The sequence below is a fragment of the Anabrus simplex genome, chromosome 2, assembly GCF_040414725.1.
Source record: "Anabrus simplex isolate iqAnaSimp1 chromosome 2, ASM4041472v1, whole genome shotgun sequence".
NCBI classification, from domain to species: Eukaryota; Metazoa; Arthropoda; class Insecta; order Orthoptera; family Tettigoniidae; genus Anabrus; species Anabrus simplex.
Window position 1 is genome coordinate 1220103913 of NC_090266.1, and position 21351 is coordinate 1220125263.

Sequence of the window (21351 nt, forward strand, 5' to 3'; positions counted from 1 at the left end):
AAAGACCTGCATCTGGTGAGCCGAACTTGTCCTCGGACTCTCCCAGCACTAAAAGCCATACGCCATTTCATTATTAAAGCCAATTATGTCTATTCGATAGGGGACACTGAAGAGATCCGTTTCATCACCTGTGGATATAGCATCAGTGAGGTCGATTGTTCTTAGTGGAAGTTGTGTATAGTTGTTATCTGTTTAATTTTTGATGCTGTTAGGGTTTATAAATTTTTCTCATTCTGTTGTTAATTTCTTTATTTTGTTGAGTGTTCAGTTCTCAATTTCCTCTTGTAATCGAGGGAATAATTCTTAGCTGTACACTGAGGTGATTCTAATGTAAGAGTTCAGAGTTGAGAAACTGCTTTCACCGTTCCATTGATGGAAAGTGCTGTGGCCCTGTTTTGTGTTTTCGGACCTGGAGTGGAATTGATTTTTATATTTACTGTGGTATATTTTGAGGTTACTTCTTGGTGTAACATATCAAGTGTCTGACTACCTTCCTGATTTTCCAGAAGCTGCAGATGTGGACAGATCAGGCCAACTAAAACAACTCCTTAAGGCTGATATTCATTATTAGGGAGCGGATTTTTATGTAATTACATTTTTTTTTTTGCGTAAGTTTTAACGCAAGTTACGAAGTTCATTATTCCTATTGTGCATCCCCAAGTGTGAAAACAATCTTATTTCACATAAAAACACATATTTTCACAATTTTTTATGTAAATACATATTTTAAGAAAATCTATAATAAGCACATAAATCGCCAATATTTGTTGATCAATAAAATTTAAAATGCTTCTGTGTTATAAAACAATGCTCATATTTTCGTTTTACGATTACGGTATTGCTTTTAACAGTGTATTTAACATAATGTATCTGAATATTTCGGCTACTTATGGACTTCCCTCCATAAGTTCTAAAACTTGCTGGTCACTGGCTACGTCGTTACATTTAGACAGCGATTTGATTTGCTGCACAAGATGTTTCCTTGCATGATGTCATTCCAACTCTTTATGAGTCAACCCTCTCGGGTTTTGTTTATAGAATATTAGCGAAAGGCAATCACGGAGAGATCAGGTGACGTAATTCCGTTACGACATGGGAGACTCGGAAGAATATTACCCCACCATTAGGTAGTGGAATTTCATCACTCCTAAGAGTAAGGTTAGCTGTTTGGGTCCATATATCATTCTCGTGGTCGTGTGATTTTGTATGGATTTATAAGAAATATTTCCTTCAGTGTCCGCTGCTATTCTTTTTATTGAAACAGTGATTCACCGTAAATGCGTGTGTCGTAACCTGCAAAATAATTCCAAAAGAGAAGTCGAGTACAAGGTCGCGTATTCAACAATATGTGGTGGAATTCAAAAGCATTTTCACTACCGATGGAAAAGTATTATTTTGCCAACCGTGTGGTAAAACAGTACGTGCAGATCAACGTTCTCAAGTAATCCAGCATTTGTCTGGAAATAAGCATACTGCGGCTGCTTCGCGTGTGCGTTCGCGACAATTACAAATAGCTGAACCAGCTACTTCAAATGCAGGCCCATCTAAATATTCCCAGTATTATTTAGATGTGCGCAGAGCATTTGTTTGCGCCGACATTCCTCTTGGTAAAATAAATAATCCGAGACTGAGAAATTTCCTAACAAAGTACATTAATTTTGAGCCTACAGACGAATCCACATTAAGGAAAAACTATCTCCCAAAATGTTACGAAGAAACTTTACAGAGAATTCGGGCAGTATGTGATAGCGAAAAACTGTGGGTGAGCATTGACGAAACCACTGATTCAAGTGGCAGAAAAGTAGGAAATGTTGTAGTTGGTGTGTTGAAGAATAACAAAACTGCTTGCGAACATTCTTATTTGCTAGCGTGTAAAGAAATGCTTGCTGCAAACCATGTCACTGTAGCTAGGTTATTCAATGAAGCCATGCACTTACTTTGGTCAAAAGGTATAAAATACGACCATGTATTGGTTTTCCTTACTGAGAGTGCAGCTTACATGAAAAAGGCAGCCGAAGGCCGAAGGCCTCTCTGTGAGCTTTCCGAAAATGATACACGTAACTTGCGTTGTTCGTGCTCTACACAGGTTATGTGAAACTGTGCGGGCTCAGTATCCTCAAGTGGATAAATTAGTGTCTAATGGCAAAAAAAGTCTTCGTAAAAGCACTCTCAAGAATCGATCTCTTTAAGGAGAAAAACCCGGATCTTGCGCTTACTCCTCTGCCTATTGTTACGCGGTGGGGTACCTGGCTTAGCGCTGTGGTATACTACGCAGAAAATTTCGAAAGTTTTGCATCCGTTGTGAACGTGCTCGATAAACACGACGCTTCGTCAATTGAGATTCTTCAAGAGATACTAAAAGACAGCTCTCTGAAAAATGATTTGGCGTTTATATCTGCCAATCTAAGCTTCTTGTGTAAAACTATAGACATACTTGAAAAATCCACTAACCTGTTGTCCGAAACAGTAAGGAAGTGCGCGCTGTTGAAAATAAATTACATTCACTCCCGGCTTCGCAGGTATAGGGACTGTTAAAAGTCAAATATCAAAATTTGTTCAGGAAAAACGGGATTTCAAACAATGTGCCAAATTTCTAATGTATTAGAGGGTGCTCATGTTGGCGAAATTGATGGCGTTATTGTTGGTGACATTCCTCTCTTTAACTATGCTCGTCTGACTTCCTGTGATGTGGAGCGATCGTTTTCGCAGTATAAGGCGTTGTTTAGAGATAATCGGCATGCATTTGTGATGGACAATTTGGAGATGACCTTTGTTGTTTACTACAATTCTGAGACTACTAGCAACTAATATTCCAGCGTATGATGGGTGAGTACAAACTGGTACTATTTTTTCAAAGATGATAGGTTGCTTTTGCCATATTTAAGCAAATCATTACCTTTAAAAAATAACCATTCATAATACCTACTCTGGAATATCAAAAATTAATATACCATACAGCACGTTTCCATACACAGACATCATTTTGCCTTAAGGAGCATGTTTGGTAGCACCATATTCTAATACAAAGCATTATACTTATTTACTTCTTGAGCGCGAGTAGTTATGTGATATTTAAAGGAAAATAATTTCAATTTTTATCACATATTTTAAAGTTTTCAGCACATAAAAAATAAATATTTTTCACATTTTTAGCACATAAAAATCCGCTCCCTATTCATTATGTAGTGAAAAATCTGTAATAAATGTTACAAACTTCAGACTGAAATCCAACTGTCACATGATGTAAACAAGCAAATATCTCTTATTAACCAAAACTAAGTATTCTGCCAATCTTCTACAATATTTATGATAACTATCATTTCTAATTGTAATTCAGACAGAATATGTGCTAGAAAGTTGTTATGAAATTATAAATCATAAATGATACTGTTACAGAGGCATTGTCCTTTCAGCTTAGTCTAGCAAGGGTAATTTGCAATGTATGCATAATTATGTTAGAAACGTAGCATGGTGAGTTGGCAGGTGGATGGAAAGGGATTATTAACATTCTGCATATATTTTTTCAGCATAAGATACTCTCCTTATCATTCCAGGCAAATTTGACATTCCTCCGATAAAACACACCTATAAAAAAGAAAGATCCCTTTATGATTACATAACACAGGTTTAGGCAGCAGCTTTTAATAGGAACAGAACATACATGTGAGATGGATTCACTCTCCTCTAAATTTTAATTCAAACAATACAGCCTTAACAATATTCAATATTCACAAACTTTTCTTTAACAAGTGATCAATTTCCTTAACTGAAATCAGCAGTTCATTCACTGATACAGAAAATACAAGGCATTGATTTGCTTCCTGAATAATCATATTTCAATGAATCATAATAAAATGTTCTGTAAGATCCCAGAACTTCACACTATGTATTTGCAGTAGGGGCTATAATTCCTTTGAGTGATTGTCATGAACACCTCGAAGATTTGCTTCAAATAGGCAGGCGCTGTAATAAGATGTAGAGATATGAAAACAACAGCACTAGTTCAAGTTTTTGTGAACTTCCATAACTTTCTGACATCTGTCCTGAAAAAGAAGGGGAAAAAATATCAGTCAGAAGGAGATATGATTATACAATAGAACAGAACAATACAATCCACAAGGTATTCTGGTGTCAACCAGCAAATTACAAAGTGCAAATTAACAAGATTATTTTCGTTCTCAATAGAGATAAAATTCATTCAACTGACATACTGGCTATGTATATACAACTGCACCTAAATAATTAACTAAACTAAATGAATTTGTACAGTGCTATCTATTCCTTAGCTACTCTAACTCCTTCTTTGTGCTACTACAATAATTTTAACAAATTAAACATTCAAAGAAGCTATCTATATACCACCAAGTAACAAGATAGATTATTAAAAAAAGAAATTAAGAAATAAAATTAAAAAAGGTTATCTTTCTTACCCAGTTGAGGTTGACTTCGTAGAAATATTTAACAGTCACAGTCTGGACTAACTTCATGGAAATATTTGACATAAATTAATTGTGAAATAAAAATAAAATCAGAAGATTTCACAAAACTACATTAATAAAATAAAATGTACCATACCACAGAACATATAAACAGATTTAAAAACTGAGTCAAATAAACAACGCAGACATGAGAATTATAAATACCGAGCTCGATAGCTGCAGTCGCTTAAGTGCGGCCAGTATCCAGTATTCGGGAGATAGTAGGTTCGAACCCCACTATTGGCAGCCCTGAAAATGGTTTTCCGTGGTTTCCCATTTTCACACCAGGCAAATGCTGGGGCTGTACTTTAATTAAGGCCACGGCCACTTCCATCCCACTCCTAGCCCTTACCTGTCCCATCGTCGCCATAAGACCTATCTGTGTCGGTGAGACGTAAAGCAACTAGCAAAAAAAATAAATAAAATATATATATATAAATAAAGTAAGAATATGCTCATGCAATCATTTTGAGACATTGTAAGTGGACTTAAAGCTACTAATAGACCTATATAAACATATCCAGAGAACAATAGAAGAGCATGAATATAAGAAACAAACATTCAATGAACTAATTTTGAGGAACAACAATTAGTATCCACCAAATGAGGTGATCTATCAAGTTACAAATTTGCTATCCACGTTTGCTTTGTAATATAGTAAAAACTGAAAATGGCCTAAGTTGAATGAGCAAACATCAATCGAATAATAATAATAATAATAATAATAATAATAATAATAATAATAATAATAATAATAATAATAATAATAATAATAATAATGTCTCCACCAAATGTAGTCTTCTTTTGAGTCTAAAATATACTATGCACAGATGTAATATGAATAAGATTACATGAATTAGAAACAAACACCTGAAGTAATATACAGTAATGTGACATTCAAGTGTAACAGGACCATTCTTGCTAAATGAGAAACTCTACAGCTGGAGATATAAACACCACATCATGAAGAAGTATAATTGGCGAAGCACTTATGAACCATAAACAAAACTGAAAGATCGAATAATACTACGAATGCAAAATCAAGAAAATTCTGAAACAAAGTCAATGTGAAGAAGGAATTCTAAAAATGTTAAAAGAAACTGCAGAAAACAGGCTACAAATGAAGTATATTTTAAAAAGCCAAGCAAAATAAAAACATATTACACAGATTGAAATAAAAACCCAATTTATTTCACAACATATGAAGTCTTAAATAAGGAAGGAAGGAAGGAAGGAAGGAAGGAAGGAAGGAAGGAAGGAAGGAAGGAAGGAAGGAAGGAAGGAAGGAAGGAAGGATTCACTAAGAGGGTCAGTTTTCTGACCACACCCTCCTTTAGAAATATGCACTTTGTTTTACAACTAAAAAGTATGAAAACCATGTTTGTGACAGGAAGAATAAAATATTGAAGGAAATAGAAACATAACTGTTACAACTTCATACCTAATCATGATAAATATGATATACTGGCTGTATCTAAAAGTTTGTAACAAACATCGGAGGGTGATTCCAGGGATCAAAACCAAAAAATTTATCCCAATGAACTTATATCCTACAATGCATTGGTATTGAGGTACAGGCCATTGCACATGGCCACTACCATACAAACGTTTTTGTCGTTCATTTTCTTCATTGACGAGGCCACATTTGGAAGAGACGCCATCATAAACTTGCATAACACACAAACGTGAGCAGATGAAAATCGCCATGGTACAGTTTTCGCTAATCCTCACGTGTGCTTCGGATGCAATGTGCGGTGTCGTATCAACCAATTCATGCTACCCCAATGACCGAATGGACCAGTGTTATCTGATCTTGATGGACATGCTGCTTGCACAATCGAAACATGTGCCATTAGCAGTTTGCTGTGCTATGTAGTTCATGCATAATGGGGTTCCAGTGCGCTTCAGTTTGCACGTACACTGGTTTTTTGGACAACACCTCGCTTGACGGTACATCGGGCTTCAAGGTCCAGTGCATTGGCCTGCCCAATCTCTTGACCTTAATCCACTGGACACTTATCAGTTGGAATGACATCAACGGCCTGGAACAGTGTCCAGTAATGCACTTCATAACTGTTCTGTAATGACTAAATAATTTTTATACAAAAGTTTCTTATAGAAAATATATTGAATTTTCCAGCTTTTCAGTACTATCACAACAGTGATAAAACTGGAACAGCATATCAAAAATGCCTGTACAGCTTCTCGACTGGACCTAGGTATCTCTGAGCAGTTTCGCTAGCCCATGTTGAGGCTGCTCATGGCGGACACTTCAAACATCCCATGTGATGTGACCAATGTGTGTCCTGTAACTGTGTCACATGTAACTCTGTAACAACACATTGTATGACATATGTTCTTAGGGACATCTTTTCATGTTTTGATCCCAGGAATCATCCCTGATGTTTATCATAAATGTGTAGATAAACCCTGTACAGTAAAGTTCTCTTCATTTTCATAAGCAATATTGTTACATCGTAGTTGAAAAACTTTTGATCATCAAAGTAAACAAAAGGTATTTAAATTTTCTGTTAGTGTGCTGGAGTATAGAATTCAAATCAGCATTTCTAACAGGCAGGGTAATACATCAAATGGAAGCAAGTAAACTATTCAACTGTCTACCTTGTGTATATCCCAGAATAACAGTATAATCATAGAAATGAGCCAAGATAAGCAAAGAAGGCAAGTTTGTTGGGGCACTTACTATTTTTGCAAGAAGAAAGTTAGTTCTCAAGAAATTTAACAGTAAATCACTTCCAAATAACAAGGTTCCAGTAAAGTGGGTAAGTGTGAAAGATGAATAAAGAGTTGCTTGAACAGTATATGAACAACTTAAAATGTTCACTAGCAAAACAAAGAAAGTCTCTCTAAAAAGGGGAAATTAGGCCTGCTGCTCTACTGGGTGTACCTTTGAAATTTTTGGAAAAAAAAAGGCTATTTCCTACCACTTTGGGTACGGCAATGAGAGAGAGCATGCTAGCCTTTGGAAACTGGTATTACAGAGTAAGGGGTAAACCAGACTAAATCAACTTGCTGACAAAATAACAATTAGGGAAGTACTGGACGAGGAGAAATGGAAGGTTAAAAAGGACATTCTGAGAAAGCCTGAACTAAGAAAAAGACAAACAAAAAAACAGCAGCATCAGACTAATTAATGGCTTGACGACATAACCAACAGGGTATATGAAACTAACTTTGAGGTTATTTGATCTGTTACTTCTATATTCCTTCAAGATCGGTAATTAACCGAATTGGTTCGTGGAGAAAAGAATTACTCTAAATCTGTGGCTATTTTAGTTTTTTCACTTCCATCTGTTACACTAGTGTCATGAAATAATTCATGTCAACCTGTTCTTCATGCAGGGAAGGTGAGGAAGTGCACGCTGTTTTCATGCAAATAGAGATTCTTTCCTTCACTTCAAAAGAGAGAAAATGTGTCTTGGTTCTTTTCTCTGCCAGCAGATCCAATTTCAAAGAGTCACACACCTCTTGTCCATGAAATGAATTTTAGCTAGAACAGTATTTCCGCCAGCTGGTACGTATACCGCCTGGCCTTGTCCATGGAGGCGGCAGGAATGCAGTGTTCCACTGCAGTCAAGAAGAGTCCCACAGCGCTGAAGGACGGATGTATGCAAGCTTATCATATTATATTATTGTTTATGAACATCATATGGATCCATATTGACTTTTACTCAACTGGGATCGAGTGTGTTTTCCAACTTTCGTTACTCTTTGTAATAACACATTATAGGTTTACATTAAATCAGGACAACTTTCTTCTTGGTTGAAGACATCTTACACTGAAATAAATATCTAAAACTGACAAGAGACAAATTTAAAATGTATAAAGAACACTTTAAAAAGTTATTTAAAACATTTTTTTCACAGGTCTTTATTTCTTTCATGTCTATTGTTCTTTTTTCAATTGAAGTTTGAATGTTCTCTTCTCATTGACAGCTATGATGAAATGTTTCGTCCTACATTTAATGTTTAAAACCTTATGTATAGACTGCAGGTGTTTTTTTTTTTTTTTAAAATGCTCTTATTCTACAAGGGACTCTCTTGGTTGATAGAGGTGACACAGGTGACGTTTGATATTGATGCTATCTCCCAATATGTTATGATTAGCCACCAGCTACACGTACAACAAGATCTAAAGGGGCCAGCAGCAGATAAGACAACATCAATATCAAACTTCATCTGCAGCAGAGAGGACTTCCCGCTGCCAACCAAGAGTCCCTTTTGGAATAACAACGTTAAAAATATCAGCAGTCTAGAAATAAGGTGTTAAATATTAAATGTAGGACGAAACATTTCATCATAACAGTGTCAACGAGAAGAGAACGTTTAACTTCAATCACAAGACGACAAAGAAGAAGAAGATACAGATATTAAGAAAAAAGCAAAACCAGTGAAAAAATGTTTTAAATAACTTTTTAAAGTGTTCTTTGTATGTTTTAAATTTGTCTGATGTCAATTTTAGATGTTAATTTCAGCTGAGGATGTCTCTAACTGAGAAAAAAAAGTCTTCCAATTTAATGTAACATATAATGTGTTAGTCTTAAGTATATGAAGGGCTTTAATAAAAAGTTTTAAAAGGTGGAAAAGTCTGAGTTCAGGTGCTATATTATTGTGATGGGATGGCCACCATTTTACAGGCTACACTTTGTCAGGGTCTAAGGAGAGGCGAGCTAGCATGGCCCCGCCTGAGAGCAGTCGACATCGCTGCTAATTGTTGGCCCCGCCCTCCTGATGTGCGGCAGCCACTTAGAAAGACAAGCTACGTGTGAAAGGCCAGCCCCTCTCTGACGTCTCTCTGGAAGCCTCTAATAAGAACTAGAAACCTCGAGAGGAATGGAGATCGAGAATGCTCCAAGTGAATCCGCATTCCGGGTTATTCTCGGCTGCTAAAGCTGACCTATATAAGGCGGACTGGACCATTTCAGTTGGGTTAGGTAGAGTTCAGTGTTGGAGTGACAGTGTCAAAGTGCTCCGTGGAGTATGGAGTACTGTATGTGTACTGCTGTGGAGTACCAATTACTGTGCGAGTCCTGCCGGTTAAATTCAATTGGAGGGGTGTTCCAGTTGAGTGTCTGCTGTGAAGTTGTGCATGACTCTGTTGTGAGTTCAGTCTCTGTCTGCAGTCTGTAAGCGCTGTGACGGTGTGGGACACTGGTGAGTGAAATCGAACGACTCCTGAATATATGACCGACGAACAAGCGCTGAGGTTCGCAGCTGACAAGACAGTGCATGATTGAAACTGTGTAGTACTGGAGAGTGTAAACTGAGAAACCAGTGAGACTGTGTTAGTGTGAGTATAGAGTGTAAACTGAGGAACTAGTACTACTGTATTAATGTACAAGTAACAGCAGTTAAATAAAATTTAGTCATGTAGTAAAATGCTACCAACTGCGTATTTATCATACTACTGGTCTACCACGTTACATTATTTTTATAGAAAGAAACATCGGCGATGTAGAAGGTACTGTGTTGCAAGAAAGAGTAAAATTTGGCACATTTGGCACACTGTTTGGAAAAATACGACAGGATGATGCAAGGCAAGTTAATTTGTTTTATTTGTTTTAGAATGTCAATAGAAATATTTGACAAGTTAAAACATTTTATTCATCCATCTGAAACATGAAGACACCAATATGCAGAACTGTATTTCTCCTCCTGAAATGCTAGCTTTGACACTAAGGTGAGTACATGTTTACAGTATGTAACTGGCTTGAAAAATACACCTTAAATGATGAAACACTTTGCAAAACAAGTAAGATGAACAAGAAATAATTCCTTTTATCTGCCTTAGCATGCAATCAAATATTCTTTTCCATTCAATAAACCCAAAAAAACAAATTAAAATGTCCAACAGTGGCATGAATTATTAATGTCTAGTAATACAAACAACAAGTAGGCTACGTTAAATTAATTTTATCTTATTAAAGTAGCAACCAAAAGTAAAATTCTGTTACATCGACATTATCTAAGATGACAAAACACTCCATGCTTTAGAAATCATCTGAAAATCTATAGTAGACAAAGTGGCCACAGAACTGATACAAGACTTAAAACATATATGTTCATTAGATGCTGCACTTCTACTACTTGATACTGTGAATGCTCAACAGGATGGCCATGCTGTTGATTAGTCCACGATGTCTGGTACGATGATGGACATCTGACTGTTTGGTATCCAAGTGCATTACTTTAGAGGATTGTAGATGCATTCCACTATTTCAATATTTTGATGTCAGCTTGATGAGTTTGTACTGAAATATACAGCTACACCTTAGTCATTAAATTTATCTACAGTTGGTGGAATTCCCTTAACAGAACAAGACATACTTCTACTTTGTTCTTGTTCAAGTGAAGCATCGATGATGGTCATAATTTTCTTGTCCAATTCAGTCGTAGCTTTCTTGCTTTTCTTTGTGTTCATGGATACGTACTGTATGTCATCTGACATCTCAGTGTTTCTGTCAGCAAGGTTGATGTTATCATGTATATTTGAAGTAGCTTGTCAATGAGTTCCTATTTTTGTCAGAAATCGTATTTCCTCATAAAATAAGTATTTGCACATCTTTTTTCTTTCCAAAACCACTCCTCTGATCTTCGTTTAATTTTTTGTGACATTTCATCCAGTTTTCCCTGATATTTGCCCATTTTTTCATCAACAAATTTTCTGAAAAAGGAGTTAAAAGAATTAATCAATCTTTTTTTTTTTTTGTTTCAGATACTTAGCCACAGGAAATATGTTCACAGATTTGCATTACAGTTTCAGACTGGGGATAAAAACAATTTGTAGAATTGTACGTGAAGTTTGCACGAAGATCTGGTTGTTATTGCATATATGCCCATTCCTATGGATGGATAAATCACCTCAGTTTGAAATGACCAGAAATTGTCCAAACTGCTCAGAGCCCATTGATGGCAAGCACTTGAGGATTATGAGATCACAAGAGAGAAGTTCAATGCTTTTCAGTTATAAAGGCTATTATTTGTTAGTCCTGATGACAGCAGCATACACACATTATAATTTCATTTATGTGGATGTAGATAAATAGATTGATAGATAAATGTCATTATTGGCGTAGTTGAGGCCGTAAGGCCTTCTCTTACACTAAACCAATTATTGTACATAGAATCAAAGCTAACACTACTGTAATTAATACCAAATATAGCACAGTTAAACACAATCAAAATATTTTATAACAGAAATAAAATTATACCCCTGTGAGATATACATACTTATAATAATAATAATAATAATAATAATAATAATAATAATAATAATAATAATAATAATAATAATAATAGCTAGTTGTAATAATGTACTAGCACAATCAGTAAAGGACTAGAAATGCACAGTTCATTTGTATCCTGCTGTACCTCTTAACCCATTCCAGTCTGGGCCTTAATATCACTAACAAACGTTCTGGACTGGGCATTTTTAATGATATTTAAAACATTATATCTTTGTACCTGTAGGAGATATTTGCATGATTCTTTTCTCTTTGTGCTTGTTTGAGCATCTAGTTTTGAAAAACGCTGTTTGTATCATGTAAACTATCACTTGAGATTTTAAAATTGTTTATATATTATGCCATGTTTTGCGAATGGAAAAAAGGTCTGACGGATAACTAAGCAAGTACAGTTTTCTGGAATACTGTTATATTTACCCTATTTTGCTAATATAAAATGTGCATTGCAATTATAAAACAGCAACAACAATGAGTACGATATAAAAATAATTTTTCATAATAATAGTAATAATTACAATAATGAAAATGAGAGCTTTTATGATATTTTATTTTAATTGATAAATTTCATCAAAAGTTACTCAAATGTAAAAATATTGTTCCATTTACCTCAAAGGACTTCTGAGAAAGAGAAAATACAGTCTTTTAAACAGACAACTTTACTAATATGTAGATAATCTTGCGCATTCACACAAATTTGAAATACGCGGGAACATGCGCTAGGCCGTAAAACGAACTCCAATCATAATGAAATGTAAGAAGTTGTTTCGAATTCATATGTCAATAATATGTTCATTTGCGCATAAACTTATAATATATCATAACATATCGAAAATATCACTTTCGTCAAAGACATGTTTGCTGCTAGAAGCCATGTCTTAGAGCTCACAGAGTGACATCTACTGATGCATCTTGATCGAAAATATCGTAAATTTTCTGACTTAGACATATAATACTGCCATTTGCGTAAATACTCTTGTAACTAATACATGAATAAAACACGATGTAACCACCATAATGCGTGCATAATTCGTTCTCCATTTTTAGTGAATTGTCAAGCATCACAACGGGCTATGCCCGCAGCGCGGCCTGAGCGTAATTTCGGCCGGAAAGAGTTAAGGCTCTTTTAAATGACCCTGTGGTTGGTATTCCTATGACGACATCTGGTAAATGGTTCCATTTTTGTGCGGCAAACACAGAAAATGAGTTATTATATGCAGCAGTTCGATGGTGAGGAATAACTAGCAGGTTTGATGAGCCCTTGTATCTCTAGTATGCACATTTGAGAAATAATGGAAACGCGAATAAAAGGTAAGATGGGGAAGATGTAAGATGTAGGTGCTTATGGAAAATATTATGTCTCAAGTGTGTTTAAAGCAACATACTTATGGAGAAAACTGCAAGGAAATACACGGGACACTCCCAGGAAACTGTCTGGTATAGAAGGGGAATGTTAACAATTTACCAATTTTCCCTCTGATGGATACCAGTTGCTATGGAATGGGAGTGGGCATCTTGGACATATTCTGAGTCATGGCCCTCCTTGTGCTCAGGCGGCTAGGACTATACAATCCACCGGTGGTCCATAACCCGATAACAGTCACCGTAATGTAACAAATACCAGAAGGTTTTGTAGTAGCAGTCAAAGGGACGCACCATCATTCAAATATTGTGAAATCAGAAACAAATAAACACCTCAAGATTTTCGAATTGACGTCCCTTTTGACTAAACCCTCATAAAAACGAACTACTGCCAACGTAAAATCTGATCGTCAAAACAAGACTAGTTCGATGAAACTACCTAATTTAGCATTTTACTGTTCAAAACTAATAAATTATAGTAGCATGCCTCAAAATGAATACCTGAAGCAGTATTCCAACGCATCCAAGATTTTAATCTTCAGACACCAATAAGTTTTAACAAAAATTATGACTCAAATTTTAACATAAGAAGTCAATTCACAATTGTTTTTAATAAATTAGAACTTTGAAAAAATTTTAGCCATTTTTTCGTCATTATAAAGATATTACTGTGTTTTGGACATCGATGTCTTTAGAATTAATGGATATTCCAATTTTAGTATTGTCATTCATATTGTTAAACTATCAATGTGTTCACAAATTCCTATGTTTATGTATTTTACTATGGATCACCGGTGGATTGTATAGTCCTAGCCGCCTGAGCACAAGGAAGGCCATGACTCAGAATATGTCCGAGATGCCCACTCCCATTCCATAGCAACTGGTATCCAGACTCTCAGGACCACTTACCAGGTCACTCAGCCATTGCCCATGGTTCACGAACTAGGACGTGACTACAGTAACCCACACCATGAACCATCAAATGTTAAGCATTCAATTATAAATTTCAGTATAATACCATACCTGACGGTGGACTCTCAAAAGTGTAAAACTGAATAATAACTTTCATTTTAAAGCCGTTGCGAAGCACGGGTATCTTGCTAAGGGAAGATTTTTGGATATACTGTTGCTAAGGGGGTGAACTGTTTAAATGCATATATCCATTTCTTAAAAACTTACAAGTTAACAGACGTAAAGATTGGTATTTGGAATCTCCTTTAAAAGAAACATCTATTCTTTTGATTAAGGGAGGTGAATGACTTGAAAAATTAATTGGATTATTTCTAATGTTATTACAGACTTGAAAATTGGTATTTGGAATCTCCTTTAAAATAAACGCGGATTTTTGGAGAAAATACTGGTGGGGGGGGGGGGGAGGAGTTGAATTCCTTTTATGAGGACACATCTCACAAACTGAAGAATTTTTTTTTTTTTTTGTTAAGAATGAAGCCATACTTTTCAGTCTGTCAAACACTATTATACAAAGAATGACATGTTTCGTTCTACAAGAACGTCCTCAGATTCTACCAAATTACTTAAAACATGCATATATATGTACAGTATTGTTTACGTTGTGTAAACTTGTCAATGATAAGAGTTTAGTGATAACATGAACCAGTAATGACAAAAAATAAATGACAAAAAATAAATGTACAAGTATTAATATAATGAAAAACCAGTGTACTTATCTAGACTGCCGATGCTAAGTTCGTTGTCACCAAACACTATTTCAGGACTGTGGTCATGGAAAGTTTCATATATAAGCATGTTTTAAGTGATTTGGTAGAATCTGAGGATGTTCTCGTAGAATGAAACAAGTCATTCTTCGTATAATAGTTGTATATTTTTACAGGTATGTTAATAGTGTTATAATTTATATTGTAATTGCAGTATGTTTGACAGACTGAAAAGTTATTGTTACATTTAAATTCAAGATGTTACAGTCATGATATTTAGGTGGAGGTGGGGGAAGGACTGATAAAGGGGTTGAATTTTTTTTTTAAATGAGGATACTTATATCTCAAAAACTGAAGATGTTACAGGCATGGAAATAGGTATTTGGAATCTCCTTTACAGATAAAGAAACATGTGTTTTTTGACTTGAGAGAAGACTGTTTATCGCTTGTACAGTTCTATGTTGCAGGGTCATCTTAGCCCCAAAACGCAATACCACAAATGTAGTTTACAAAGAGTTTCTGAGGAAAATGAAACTAAATTTTTTGGTGATTTTCTATACTTTAGGGATTTTCAGATAATGTCTTACAGTACCAAGGAACGATTACTTTTATCAAATTACAAAATCCATGCGAGCGAAGCCACGGGTAACTGCTAGTTATTAATAAACCAGAAGCCATTAAAAGATATACGTATCACCAAACAATAACAAACTGGAGGAAAAAAAGAAAGGAAGAAAGGAAGGCAGGAAAGAAGGAATTCATTAAATTTGAACCATAAGTGTATGTGAAAGCATAGTTACATGCAATTTGATAGACACTGAAACTGATTTGGTACGTAAAATTCTGAGCAGTAATTGGACTGGCCATAAGGTAAGTGGTTGGTGCTACTTAGAAAAAGTGGACATGAAAGGGCTTCTTATTTTTACAACAGAAATAGCCCTTACAAAAAGTCAGATTAATTTTTCAGAAAATTGAGCATACTAAATTTATTGCAAAATTATATACTTCACTGCTAATTCAAAACAGCCAAACACCAGACACACAGGTCATAAAACAAGAAGAGACATGCCCTGAAGCTGTTTGCGTCTGCTTCACATTTACCCCAAAACCTAACAATTGGTGAGATTCAAACGAGGCGGACATCACTGTCTGCGGCAGAGGGGTTACAAAACCCAATCACTAATGATAAAAATCAAATATTTACTTCTCCATAGAGTAAAGTATAGGTTATGTACCCATAAATTCATGACTTCGGGTATACACAAGGGGAAAATATAATAGGATTCGCATCCTAAGATATTTAGTGTACTTAACCAAGCACTCTGAACTGTAAAATAAATATGAAATTAAATTATGCTTGATTAAAAGTCAACAATTAAATGAACAACTCTACTCCAGAAACAGAAGATTTCTTCGAGTCTGTAAATCTACCAACATGTGGCTGTTGATGCACCTTCACGATACCACTGGAGTGAGCCAATATGGTCTCAGAAGGCTAATGATTCTGCTGTTTGAGCCGAACAACATCGCATACACAAAAGAAATAGCTGACCAATCGTAAGTCACCCTACACCACAACACTGTAAAATTCAGTGCCAGTGGCCCATGTAGGTTTCTCCTACGGCAGTCAGTAATTCTGAGGTTGTCATCAATTCCAGGTGCCTTGTAACTATTTAGCTCTCTCCAGGCTCTGTCGCATTCTGACTTCCAAACTGGATCTCCCATTTCATCAGCATCAACAGGCTCTTCTTGTTCCAGAACCTTATCTACTTCTTTCCTTTGATACGATTGTTTAATACATTCGTGCCATCTTTCTGCCTTGCCTTCTTTCCCCAGAAGTGGTTTTCCATCTCAGCTCTTAATATTCATACACCTAGATTCCGTTTCTCCAAAGGTTTCCTTAATTTTCCTGTATGCAGCATCTACCTGCACTTTCTCTCTACTTCATTCTTAATCAATCTGTATACATTTCTGCCCTCCTAATGTGTTTTTGAACCGGGCGAGTTGGCCGTGCGCGTAGAGGCACGCGGCTGTGAGCTTGCATCCGGGAGATAGTAGGTTCGAATCCCACTATCGGCAGCCCTGAAGATGGTTTTCCGTGGTTTCCCATTTTCACACCAGGTAAATGCTGGGGCTGTACCTTAATTAAGGCCACGGCTGCTTCCTTCCAACTCCTAGGCCTTTCCTATCCCATCGTCGCCATAAGACCTATCTGTGTCGGTGCGACGTAAAGCCCATAGCAAAAAAAAAAAAAAGTTTTTGCATTCTCGTATTTTCACCGTTCGTCAACCAGGTCTATTATCTCTTGAGTTATCAATTGATCCATAGCTGATTTTTCCTTTCTTCCTAACTTTTCTTCAGCAGAATTACAGATCATTCACGATTGCCCATTCTTCCTCTATTGTGTTTTAGTCAGCATTTTCATTTAGCTCTTGTGCAACATGTATCTTGAAACAATCTCCCACACACTTTTCCTTCAACGTTTCTACATCCCATCTTCTAGCATTCCTTCCTTTCTTCAACTTCAGATAGCATTTTATGACCGACAATTTGTAATCAGAGTCCATGTCAGCTCCTGGGAACGTCTTGTAATCAAACACCTGGTTTCTGAATCTCTGCATAATCACAATGATGTCTGTCTGTTACCTTCCAATGTCTCTAGGTCTCGTCCACAAATACAGCCATCATTTGTCATGTTTGAACCAACTGTCAGCCAAGACTAAATTGTGATCGGTGCAGAATTCAACCAGCATCGTTCATTCCTTTGCCCCAATCTGAAATTTCTTACTGTATTACCTTCTCTTCCTTGGCCTACCACTGCATTCCAGTCTCTCATCACAATTAGATTTTCGTCACCTTTGACATATTGTATTAAATCTTCCATCACTTCATATACTCTTCTGATTTCTTCATAATCCGCAGAACTAGTCGGCATATAGACCGGCACTATTGTAGTGGGCATTGGTTGGGTGTTTATCTTGAAAACTATAATCCTTTCGCTGTGCTGGTCATAGTAGCTTACCCGCTGCCCTATTTTACTTCATTATTTCCCTTGTTTGATTTTGTGTTGATAATTCTGTAGCTACCTGACCAAAAATCCTGCTTTTCCTGCCAAAGTACTTCAACTATAACAACTACGACCACTTTTATAGTTTATCCATTTCCCAGTCAAGATTCTCTAATCTACCATGATTCTAACTTCTAACATTCCACACTTCGACTCGCAGAATGTCAACATTCATCTATCTGATGATTGCCCCCCCCTCTCGTCTAGTTCCCAGCCGGAGATCAGAATGGAGGAAGCCACCTACAGAATAGTATTCATACAGAGTGAGCTGCATGTCCTCGGGAGTTAGTTACGGCTGTAGTTTCCCGTGGCTTTCACCCATGTAGCAGTATCGGTCAATCATCCAGGTTGCTACCCCCCTTTCAATGAACCATCCGTTAGCCTGGTCTCTCCACAGAAACCCATCGAATATGGTTGCATCTATGGTATGGCTACCTGCTTCATTGGGACACGCAAGGTCAAATGGTTCACAGGGGTGGGGATATCAATATCACAAAAAATAACGGGAACTTTTCGTATGCTACATATAGAAAATCTACTCAACTATTACACGAAATGCACAAGAACCACCAAGTGACCACGACCACCAGGTATTACACAAACAAGCCAGACTGAATACAGTGCTATCCGCCACAATGACGAGCTGCACCATCTCGAGACACGGACACGAATTTACATTAATGACCAGCAGACTTAAGAAATGAGATAGATAAAATAAATTGCAATATAGAATAACCATTCATCTACTCAAACTAAGAGATCAATTGTTATGAAAAAAAAGAGAGAAAATAGAAAGAGCTCACCCAAAATTAACAAAAACACATACAAAATAGGCAATGAGTTCAAGAAACAAGGAATAAAAATAATTTTCAGAATAAGTAATACTTTATAAAACCACATAAACGTAAGTTGAAAAGACAATGACCTTATTAAAAAACTGGAACATACAACTTCAAGTCCCAGAGCGTAATTACATTGTCACTTCTGAAATACAAACAAAGCAACATTTTTGAACTAGGTGCAAAGAACACAAGGGTCCAGTTAAATACAGTCATCATTCAGCGTTCTGTGACCATACACAATAATCTGTACAGATTCAAGAGCAATGATGCCACATATTCATTTAGTACAACTAGCATTAATGAACACAACTCCTCCACTTTTCTGACTTTTACACCAAGAAGAAATCATGCTCACATGCTTTATTCCAGTGGTTTCCGAACTTTTCCAGCTGGCATCCCCCTTTGTAAACTCTGCAAATTCCACGCCCCCCCACCACCTAATACATTTTTCTTTTCCCCCTCAGAAACACTTATATTTGCAGAAATTATGTTGACTTAATGAAGTAAAATGAAAATTCATAACAGTTCAGTAATCTGCACAAAAACTAGAATTGTGTGGCTTAAAGAACAATGTAAACTGAAATAAGTAACAATAATCATACATCAATATCAAGCTGCTCCTTCTAATTCTAAGTGATGGTCTGAAGGGAACTATAAAAACATATAATTAAATTATTTCCACTCAAATTAATATACCCAAAAATGTTTAAAAACAAAGTTTGCCCTTAAGAATTGAACATATGCTTCAGTATATAGATATATAGCATATAGTACAGTATATTATACAGATACTCTGAGACAAAACTGAAAAGAGACATGTTGGGTAAAATTGGCAACAGGAGGATACCGAAACAAACCCTACAGTACGTGCCCACTGGGAAAAGATCTACTGGACATCTGATGAGTAAGTTGTCGATGCTCCCCTCATAAGTGGGGTTAAACGGGGGCTAGTCATCTGTTATACAGGGTGAACAAAAAGTGCCCCACATGGAGGTCGGCACGTGGTTCCTCTTACAAACCATTATTCTCGTCATTATTCCGTATTGAAAAATAGCTAACCACAAGGTTTATACAAGGAGTAATTTTAATACCACCTATTCAATACAAATTTATTCCACTATAGTGCGGTTAAATAGAAACACATGTTACATTACTCCAAGTCCTCAGAAAATGATGTGTAGAACATATATAAAATTGTATTACATCTCCGAGATATTCTTCATTAAGAAATTGTTAATTACACTGTAATATTATAAATACAAAATAATATTTCAACAATCATTTTTTCTAACTTCGCTCCAGCTCGAAAGTCTAAGGTGTAAGATAAAAGACTTCGTCCAGTGGAGCATTATCTGGAAAAGTGCCCATAACACTGGCAGCATTTCCTCGCTTGATAGCAATTCCTATCCGCTGTCTCAGGAATTCTGTTGAAGAGGTGTCTCCAGTGATTGCTGTTAGTCATTTGCCAATATCTGATATCAGACTTTTAGCTTCTTGACACCACGTCCCCATTGTTTTGTCTGCGAATACCACGAAGATGTAGTTGTCCGTTATTGCTCTGTATTTCGCCCTTTCATTGCGCACGGCCATTTCTGCAGCAGAACCAGCAGCCTTGCCAGTGTGAGGCAAATGCGATGGTGCTAATGTGTCCACACACGTGGCATCCCACAGGAGAGATCTGCCTTTGTTCCATGGGACTTAAGTCAGACCATCAGGGCGTTTTCCATCTGTGCAGCTAATTCCACTCAGTTCTAGGACAGAAGGGACATCGATAGATGTAAAAACTCTTGATAATGTCATTAATTGAACAGTGTCTTGAAAATCGGCCAGCACTCTTAGGGCAACTTAAAGCATGGCGTCCATAAACGTCGACTTCCACTCCCCATAGGCACTTATGTGACTGGCATAGTTTGCAACCAAGACGTAAGCCGATTGCTATTTTAATGTTGTCAATTTATTCCCAAGATGTAATGTATGTCCTAATGTATCTGCAGTGTTAGTCTGTTCAGACAGACAGACTTTATTCAATTTATTCCCAAGATGTATGTCCTAATGTATCTGTTGTTTACTACGGACATCCACGTCTACAGGAGGCATTTTCTGTTTACACGAAATTGTCGTCCAGCCTACTTTTGTTATTTGATATTTTAGCAGCATTTTACGGCAAATTCTTCGATTGAAATAATAACATTAAGTTATTTATTAGACCACCTAATCAATACAAAATCGTCTTGGATGATTTACATAAATTTGTTAGCTAATAGTGGGACATGTTTCGCCTTCTCTGAAGGCATCATCAGCCATAGTCTTAACCTTAAATTAAAAATAAGCGTCTAAATAACATGTAGTGATGAAATGAATTTTAAAATCTTGAAGAGATTTGAAGTAAAATAACATTAAAAATAACAATGATGGTTTGAAAATACAATGTGATGAGATACAATAGTGGAAGTATTAACAAAATTAACCTTAGAAGGCTGCTAAAATAAGTACAATGGAATAAAACAACAGATTGTTATACAACAAGTAGTAAGATTGCATAAAAGTAAAGTTGATAGTAATGGCGGTTATAATTTGACGATGGCGAAAAATTTTCTGTAATCAAAGTAAAGAGGAGAGAGTAAAAGTCAAAGTTAGTCGAGAGATCCGAAGTTCATTATGATC

General features: G+C 36.3%; 1 protein-coding gene across 2 annotated transcripts in view; it reads right to left on the reverse strand.

Moving 5' to 3' along the window:
* Positions 1-21351, reverse strand: part of LOC136864808 (phosphatase and actin regulator 2) — a 1136936-nt gene that overhangs the window by 1043987 nt on the left and 71598 nt on the right. The window contains exon 3 of one of the 2 annotated variants that reach the window (XR_010859374.2): positions 3627-4043. The exons of the other annotated variant lie outside the window; for it this stretch is intronic. The gene's annotated coding sequence lies outside the window, so the exon portion shown is untranslated. Of the gene's footprint in view, positions 1-3626; positions 4044-21351 lie in introns of those variants that run through there. 2 annotated transcript variants of the gene reach the window in all.